Below are 9,261 nucleotides of genomic sequence, written 5' to 3'. Positions count from 1 at the left end.
TATGTATTAAACATACTTCACCCACTATAAAACAAGGTTCAGTTAGATAGTGCGTATTAAACATACTAAACCCACTATAAAACAAGGCTCAGTTAGATAGTGTGTTTTAAACATACTTCACCCACTATAAAACAAGGTTCAGTTAGATAGTGTGTATTAAACCTACTTCACCCACTATAAAACAAGGCTCAGTTAGATAGTGTGTATTAAACATACTTCACCCACTATAAAACAAGGTTCAGTTAGATAGTGTGTATTAAACCTACTTCACCCACTATAAAACAAGGCTCAGTTAGATGGTGTGTGTATAACATATTTCACCCACTATAAAACAAGGTTCAGTTAGATAGTGTGTATTAAACCTACTTCACCCACTATAAAACAAGGCTCAGTTAGATAGTGTGTACTAAACAGACTTCACCTACAATAAAACAAGGCTCAGTTAGATAGTGTGTACTAAACAGACTTCACCTACAATAAAACAAGGCTCAGTTAGATAGTGTGTATTAAACCTACTTCACCCACTATAAAACAAGGTTCAGTTAGATAGTGTGTATTAAACATACTTCACCCACTATAAAACAAGGCTCAGTTAGATAGTGTGTATTAAACATACTTCACCCACTATAAAACAAGGTTCAGTTAGATAGTGTGTATTAAACATACTTCACCCACTATTAAACAAGGCTCAGCTGGATAGTGTGTATGAAAATTGGGGTCTTAACGTAGCAGTATTTTCTCCTGCTCCTCGGATGTTGCCTGATCTGCTGTGCCTTTTCCAGCACCACACTTTTCGACTCTGACTCTCCAGCATCTGCAATCCTCACTTTCTCCCAGTTGCTGAAAACAACAGTATTCAGGTCTTTTACAACTCCCAAACACAAACTAAGATTGTGCATGAAACCTCATTCAACTGATCAAAAGGGATCAAAGAGATAATAATCCAATTTCATCAATGGAAGATAGTTTGGTTACATGGGCCAGAAGCAAATCCTTTACGAAATTAGGAGCAAGGCTTTGGCAGATGGCCTAATGAGTCAAGGTTACTGACTATGTTCTTCATGCGAATTAGACAATTCTATTTCAAGCATCTACCTTTCTGAATTTCATATACACCAGAAATCTTCTGGAGAACAATGTCAATGTCTTGAAGGAAAACATGGGTCCATTTGTCGTACGGACCATATTCTCGTACATGGTCAAAAGGAAAGTCAGTGTACTTTTAAGAACATTCCAAATTGCAGGTTTTGCACTCAATCAGAAATGTCAATTCTCAAAGACAAAAATCTCATGTTAGGTCTTATCATATAGAGGCATGGCATTACCACAAATCTCACAAAACCGAAACCTCTGAGTGAATTTCCATAACCGCGAATTATAATCAACGTATAGCTTTACGTAGGAATGGTGAACCAAGTGGAAAATTTCCTAAATTGCCCGGTGTCACTCAACCCAAAAGGAAACTTTTGAAGATAATAATGGAACTGAAGGCTTGAAAAGATCAGAAGATTAAGGAAAAACTAATTTCCCCAGGTATACCAGGTCACTATAAACCAGGCTTAATTATCACCATTGTTATGATATATCATCAACTGGACTAGATACAGTTCTCATTCAGATGGAGAATGATGGAACCAGGAAGTCTGTACACTTTGCATGAAGAGTATTGTCAGAAACTGAACAGAGATATGCTGCAACTACAAATATAGCATTGACAGTTACCATGTACCATTGACATTGGATGTAAGCAGTTTGCAGATTATCTGATAGGATTGACATTCATTGAATCATACAGTACAAAAGGGATAATTTGGCACATCAAGTCTGTACTACCAACATACTACTGCCTACATAGTCCCACTTTCCTGCTCTGGGCCTATAGCCTTGAATGTTATGATACTTCAGGTGCTCATCCAAGTACTTTTTAAATGTTATGAGGTTTCCTGCATCAATAACCATCCTGGGCAGTTCATTCCAGATCCTTACCACCATCTGGGTGAAAACATTTTTCCTCACATCACCTTTAAACCTCCTGCATTTTACTTTAAAATTGTGCTAAAATTATTCTCAGTTGAAACAGACTGTAAGCCACTAGCTATGTTACTGGGATCAAGAGAAAGGGCAACAATCCACCATGAATACAGATTCAGACTCAGAGTAATGTGATATGACTATGTGATAGTCTTTGTCCCAGGCTAGGCACAGATTACAGCTGACATGCTATCTAGGGCAACAGTGGATCTGGCAGAAAAATAAGACTTAAGCCTCTTTCAACAATTGGAGTCATATTCTACTGCAGTTACCAGTGCACTAACAACCACTGAGATGAAACTTGGAAAACTTGTGCTGACAAAGCAGGTAAGGTATGCAGAAATAAACTTTTTAAATATTTAAGCATGGGATGGGAGCATCGACAGCTGCAGTAGTACTTATCACCTGCCACTAATTGCGTAGAGGACAGTTAAAAGATAAACCACTTTGCTATGGGCCTTCAGTCACATCAGGTAAAGATGGCAGATTTTCTTTTGTAGAGGAGGTTAGTGAACTGATGTTGTTTTTACAACAATCAGTAGACATTATAGAGCCACCACATTTCAGATGTTTATTAAATTCAAATTTCACATTCTAAGAATGGTTAAATTTGAACCCTTGTCCCGAGGATGCTAACCTGGGGTTGCTGGGTTACTAGTCCAGTGACATTATCACTATGTCACCACCTTGCCATCATTTCACACGGTGACCATAGGAACAGGTGTAAGCCATTCAGCCCCTTGAGCCTATCCACCATCCTCCTGGTAGGCTACACATGAACAGCAAACATCTGCTGTGTATTTAAACTGTTTCTGTTTTATAATAGGATCTTTGGAAGTGACCAAGAAGACCAGCAGATCATTGAGCAAGGAGCCCATTTCACAAATGCACTTGTAACAACTCCCACTCCCATGTCCTACTCTTCAAGGTGTTAGATGCTAACAGGGAAATAAGCCCACAATCAAAATATCTATACAGATTAGAAAACGCTCTCAAAAAGGTGCTGGAAATACGGTCAAGCAGATCATAGTTTGAAGGGGTATCATGAACAGAACAACATCTAACAGTTGTAGAATACCAACTTGGTGTTTGCTCACTAATAATGAAGTTGATGAGGCGAGAAATCCTGACAAAACTTTGTGGTAGACACTTTGGAATCACAGAATGCAGGGCTAGAACTCAACAATTATTTTGCTGGCCAGGCATTTGGTAGGTAATGGAAAATTTTCTCTAGTGTCAGATGTGTACTATTCACAGTCAGGTACAAACAGACTCATCAATATTTTCAAAACATCCAGAAAGGCCTTGGGAGAGACTAGCAATAAATTTATTAGACTTCAAAAGAAAGGCACATTCAAGTCTAGGAGATTTGGATTCAAGTGGACTCTGTGTTTCGAGCTCAAAAAGGGTTTTTGCAGCATAGTGGAAATAGTTTTGGATAATCGAGCTCAATTGTGAATGACAATTCTAGAAGTTCATGACAGAGGCAAACATCAGATTAAGTGACAAGCTCTCCACTTCACCCTCAGAAGAGAAGCAGAGAGGGTGGTCAAAACTGTAAGTTGCTAATGTCCAAGAATGTAAATTGGGGGTTAGCATTGCACAGTTACAGAGCAACACCCATAGACCATAGATATCTACCAACAGAACTACTCAATGGGAAGTTTAGGAACAGAAATGCCATTGCTGAAGTGCAATCTCTAGACAAACATAATGTGTCAGGACCATAAGAAGGTCAAGGAGATGTTAACAGACCACAGATGGAAACAACATAAGTGGTGTAACTTGTGACTCAGGACAAAAACACTTTGACTTTGACACTAGTTAAAAATGTCTGTATAAGGAACATAAGATCAAGGGAATAGCCGAAGGAAGAACAAGATTAATCGAGATAATTTATAATTTATATACTGAAGGAACATCAGGAAAAACAGGTAGGTACTGATTTTACCCAAGCCAAAAAATGATTATGATTACCAGAGGATGTGGGGTACAGCTAACTGTAATATATCTAATACTATACAGAATGGCACAGAAGTTCCAAGAATAGTGGAGAATCTCAGCTGTATGGGGAAATTAGATGAATAAGAGTCAAACATACAGTTAGAGTTCTAACCATCTCGACCTGTGAGATTCAGACTTTGAGGAGGGGAGGACATGGTGTTAATGATGTCAATGGTGATAATAATGTAAAGAATTAGAAACAAATCGCTGGAATTATATAAACTAGATAAGTACAAACATTTCAGGGAAATGCAGTCAAATGGAATATGCAAATAATCATGTAACAGGTGGTGCTATTCTGATTTGAGCTGAGAAGAGCAGAACAGAGTAGTGTAGAGGAAAGACCAGAGAGAAGTATATAAAGGACATTGTATGAGAGAAATTTATTCAGTAACCTGTAAATATGTGAATATAAATAAAGGTTTACAGTATGATGAAAAGGAGAAAACCTTACCGCAGGATTGTGGGTGGCACGGTGGCACAGTGGTTAGCACTGCTATCTCACAGCGCCAGAGACCCGGGTTCAATTCCCACCTCAGGCGACTGACTGTGTGGAGTTTGCACATTCTCCCCGTGTCTGCGTGGGTACCCTTCGGGTGCTCTGGTTTCCTCCCACAATCCAAAAATGTGCAGGTTAGGTGAATTGGCCATGCTAAATTGCCTGTAGTGTTAGGTGAAGGGATAAATGTAGGGGAATGGGTCTGGTTGGGTTGCGCTTTGGCGGGTGGGTGTGGACTTGTTGGGATGAAGGGCCTGTTTCCACACTGTAAGTAATCTAATCTAAACTAGAGATGCTAGAGACCAAGAACACTGAAATATAATAAAATGTGTAATCTCCATGCAATATCAGACCAGCCAATAATGCCCACATCCCAAGAACAAATAAAAATTCCTCCTCAAGGTTTTTTAAGATTTTTTTAAAGTCACTGCTGTGACTTTCATTGACCAAGCTATAAATTCAAGATTCCCTTCATTAACCTCATTAGTTATTTCTCCTGTTTCAAGATGCTCCTTAAAGCCTGCTACTTTTGGCCTAATATCTCATGAAGTGCTCTGGTGTCAAATATTTTGTTTGATAACACTCCTGCAAAGCATTTGGGAATTTTTTATTGTAGTGAAGTAATACTATATTTTGTACTGGTTTTTGGTATATTCCTAGGTAAAAACAATGACTGCAGATGCTGGAAACCAGACTCTGGATTAGTGGTGCTGGAAGAGCACAGCAGTTCAGGCAGCATCCGAGGAGCTGTAAAATCAACGTTTCGGGCAAAAGCCCTTTATCAGGAATAAAGGCAGAGAGCCTGAAGGTTGGGGAGAAAGTAGCATAGAGTACAATAGGTGAGTGGGGGAGGGAATGAAGGTGATAGGTCAGGGAGGAGGGTGGAATGGATAGGTGGAAAAAAAGATAGGCAGGAAGGACAAGTCATGGGGACAGTGCTGGGCTGGAAGTTTGGAACTAGGGTGAGGTGGGGGAAGGGGAAATGAGGAAACTGTTGAAGTCCACATTGATGCCCTGGAGTTGAAGTGTTCCAAGGGGGGAGATGAGGCGTTCTTCCTCCCCAGATGCCTGGAGGAAGAACTTCTCCCCACCCCCACCCTCCTCTAGCTTATCTCTCCACCCTTCAGGCTCTCTGCCTTTATTCCTGATGAAGGGCTTTTGCCCGAAACGTCGATTTTATTGCTCCTCGGATGCTGCCTGAACTGCTGTGCTTTTCCAGCACCACTAACCCAGAATTTGGTATATTCCTGTTATACGTTCTGGAGGATAACAATTCTATAAAATTTTATATCCATGTTTTCATATATTTTGAATCTAATCTTCTTATAACTTAAAAAAAATATGAAAATGGCCCAGGATATCAGGTTTAAGGCCCTAGCTCTTCTTCAAAATACTGCCATGGGATGGACTGTAAGATAAACAGAAAATTCTGCAAACATCAGAGGGTTTGGCAACATCTGTGGACACAGTAACACAGTTAATGTTTCAGGTCATGACCCTTCAGCGCAATTGTTGCCACAGTTAGCAGCTGACTTCTCTTGTTTCAGATCCCTGACATTTGGATTTCTTATTCTTTGCAATTTTCAAAATAATATATTCCCAAATCAACATTGGCCACAAATGTTAAGGCAATAGCTGTCCTGTGGATTGAATTTTGTGCCAAAAAACATTTGGGCCATATGAAAGGTCAATTCACAGTCTGCTCTCAGCAGGAATGGCTTCTGCAAGGGGTATAAGTTACTTACTACTGTAATTGTAAGTCTGTTTGGCCAGTCTCTTGAAAAATTGACTGTACTCGAAATGAAAGGAGAAGTTAGATCACATGCAGCTAGCAACAGCCTCAGATGATGATGAGAGCTTGTGTTTGTCCAGGAAGCTGGTCTTAGTTGAGCCATCACTAGCTCTGAGTGCTCCACCCCCAACCACTATATAAGGCAGGGGCAGTTAACTGAAACGTTAACTCTCCTCGCCCCCACCCCCCCATACCTCAATTTCCCTGTTGGGGCAGAAGCCTATTGCCTACTGTCTATTTGCCTATCGGACCGTCAAATGCCATATCACTTGCCCTTCACCCCTCCCTAGAACATCTTGACACCAAGAACAGCTATGTAAGAATCCTACTCATTGACTACAGTTCAGCCTTCAACACTATTATCCCCTTGAGACTGATTACTAAACTTAGTGATCTCAGACTAAGCCCCACTCTCTGCAACTGGATCCTCAGTTTCCTGATCCACAAGCCACAATATTGGGGACAATATTTCATCCTCACTAACACTCAACACTGGAGCCCCCCAGGGATGCGTACTCAGCCCCCTACTGTACTCACTGTATACCCATAACTGTGTCGTCAAATGCCAGACTAATGCCATTTAAAAGTTTGCTGATGACATCACCATAGTTGGTTGAATCTCAGATGGCGATGAAACAGACTACAGATGGGAGGTGGAAGACCTGGAAAAATGGTGCACTGAGAACAACCTACCTCTCAATGCTGGCAAAACCAAGGAACTCATTATTGACTTTCAGTGGGATGTTACGCTATGCACCCCTGCACATTAACAGCACAGAGTTGGAACGAGTGGAGAGTGTCAAGCTCCTGGGAGTGGTCATCCACAACAAGCTTTCTTGGACTCTTCATGTGGATGCACTGGTTACAAAGGTCCAACAACATCTCTTCTTCCTCAGGCAGCTGAGAAAATTTGGCATCATGGCAAATCCCCTTGCCAACTTTTGTAGGTGCCCCATTGAAAGCATTCTGTCTGGATGTACTTGAACCATTCAAGATCAGAGACGGTTACAGAGAGTGGTGAACTCTGCTAAGACAATCACAAAGGCCACCCTCCCATCTATAGAATCCATCTACCAGGCCCACTGTCTAGGAAAGGCCACCAGCATTCTCAAAGATCCATCCCACCTTGGTAATGTTTTTCTACAATCTCTACCGTAGGGGAGAATGTATAGAAGCCTGAACACACACACCAGCCGGTTTTGTAACAGTTTCTACCCTACTGTTGTTAGAATACCTGAATAGACTCACAAACTCTTAATGTTTGCCTGTCCCTGTGTTTTTGTTTTTGCTACTGTTTACCTATTATTTACTTAACTATGCTACTTAACGATGTGATTTGCCTGTATTCCCCACAAGACAAAGTTTTTCACTGTGCATTGGTACGTGTGACAATAAATTCAATTCCATTCAGGACTGTGTACATATACAATATCCTAACCTTTGGCCCATAGATAGCTGATGCACTTTGGTACCAATGAAATTTTAAGTCCTATTATTTCCCAGTATCAGTACACGCAATGTGGAGGTGCAGGCGTTGGACTGGGGTGGTCAAAGTTAAAAATCACACACCAGGTTATAGTCAAACAGGTTTATTTGGGAGGACTAGCTGGGCTGGATCATAAGTCACAGAATGTATAGCAAAAGATCATAGTGTCATGCAACTGACACGATATATTGAACACACGAGTACAAAGTGGGCGATTAGGTACTGTGGAGGGAATAAGAACAAATTGTGTTGTGGTTTTCACAATCAGAAAATACTCCACTGCGGTTATGTTACTCTGTCAAGACTAGCTACTCCCGGAACTGCATGAAATATTCTCCAAATTCCGAACACAAACCAGCTGGAGAGAGTATTATCGCCACAGTCAGTCCTTCAGCAGAGCCCCCGCCCTCCCTATATTCCAGGAGGACGCAGCAGAATTGTGTCACTGAGAACAAACAGCAAGGCACAAGTAATTTCTGAGGGGGAGCCTGGAACCCTGGGTCGGGTTTGTGAAACGGCCTCCACATTGAGAAATCTAAACTGTCTGCTGTGTGGATGGAACCATCAGGCCGTGGGTTAAACCTCTGGTGTTTATCTCCCGGTCCTGGTGCCTTCACGGAAACAATGCGAGAACATTTGGAGCAAACATTAACATCAAAATCCAAAATCCTGACTCGTAACCATCACAATCGGGTTGATCTAAAACAACAAAGGAACTGCGAGTGCTGGAGATCTGAAACAAATAACAACAGAACTTGCTGAAGAAACACAAAGTTTATTAATCAGGTCTCGCTGCTCACCTCAAAGGAAATTTAAAACCCACCAATCTCGTTGCAATCCCCGCCAAGATCTGAACCACTCAGAGACCCGTTCACTTGTTTTCTCAAATGGAGGAGGTTTGAAATTTGATCGAGTGGCGCCACATTTGGGACAATGTCAATCTGTGGCAATACCGCATCATGATGGGAGTTTCTTTTCCCATGTCGCCTATGACCAAATATGGGGTCCATGTGTTTAAAACATCAGATTTCAGTTCTCATTTTCTAAAAAAAAATTGGCAAATTTTTTTAGCTACCCCTCCGAATCGTGCTGTCATTAGTGAGTACGTAATTTGCTGAGTGGACGGATTGGCCCTGCAAGTTATGCCCCCTGAATATAGAGCTATTTGCCAGGGTTTATGTGACAACTGCTGTGATCACATAGTCATTGAGATGTACAGCACAAAAACGGAATCTTTTGTCCATGTTGACCAAATATTGTAAACTAATCCCATTTGCCAGCACTTGGCTAATGTCCCTCTAAACCCTTCTGATTCATATATTCGAGATGCCTTATAAGTGTTGCAATTGTACCAGCCTCTACCACTTCCTCTGGCAGCTCATTCCATACACGTACCACCCTCTGTGTGAAAAAGTTGCCCCTTAAGTTCATTTTAAATATTTCTCCTCT

This window comes from Chiloscyllium plagiosum, unplaced genomic scaffold (genome assembly GCF_037043375.1).
Source record: "Chiloscyllium plagiosum isolate Xiang-an unplaced genomic scaffold, Cpla_swu_hap1 HiC_scaffold_11, whole genome shotgun sequence".
Classification (NCBI taxonomy): domain Eukaryota; kingdom Metazoa; phylum Chordata; class Chondrichthyes; order Orectolobiformes; family Hemiscylliidae; genus Chiloscyllium; species Chiloscyllium plagiosum.
Note: the sequence above shows the minus strand (reverse complement) of the source record.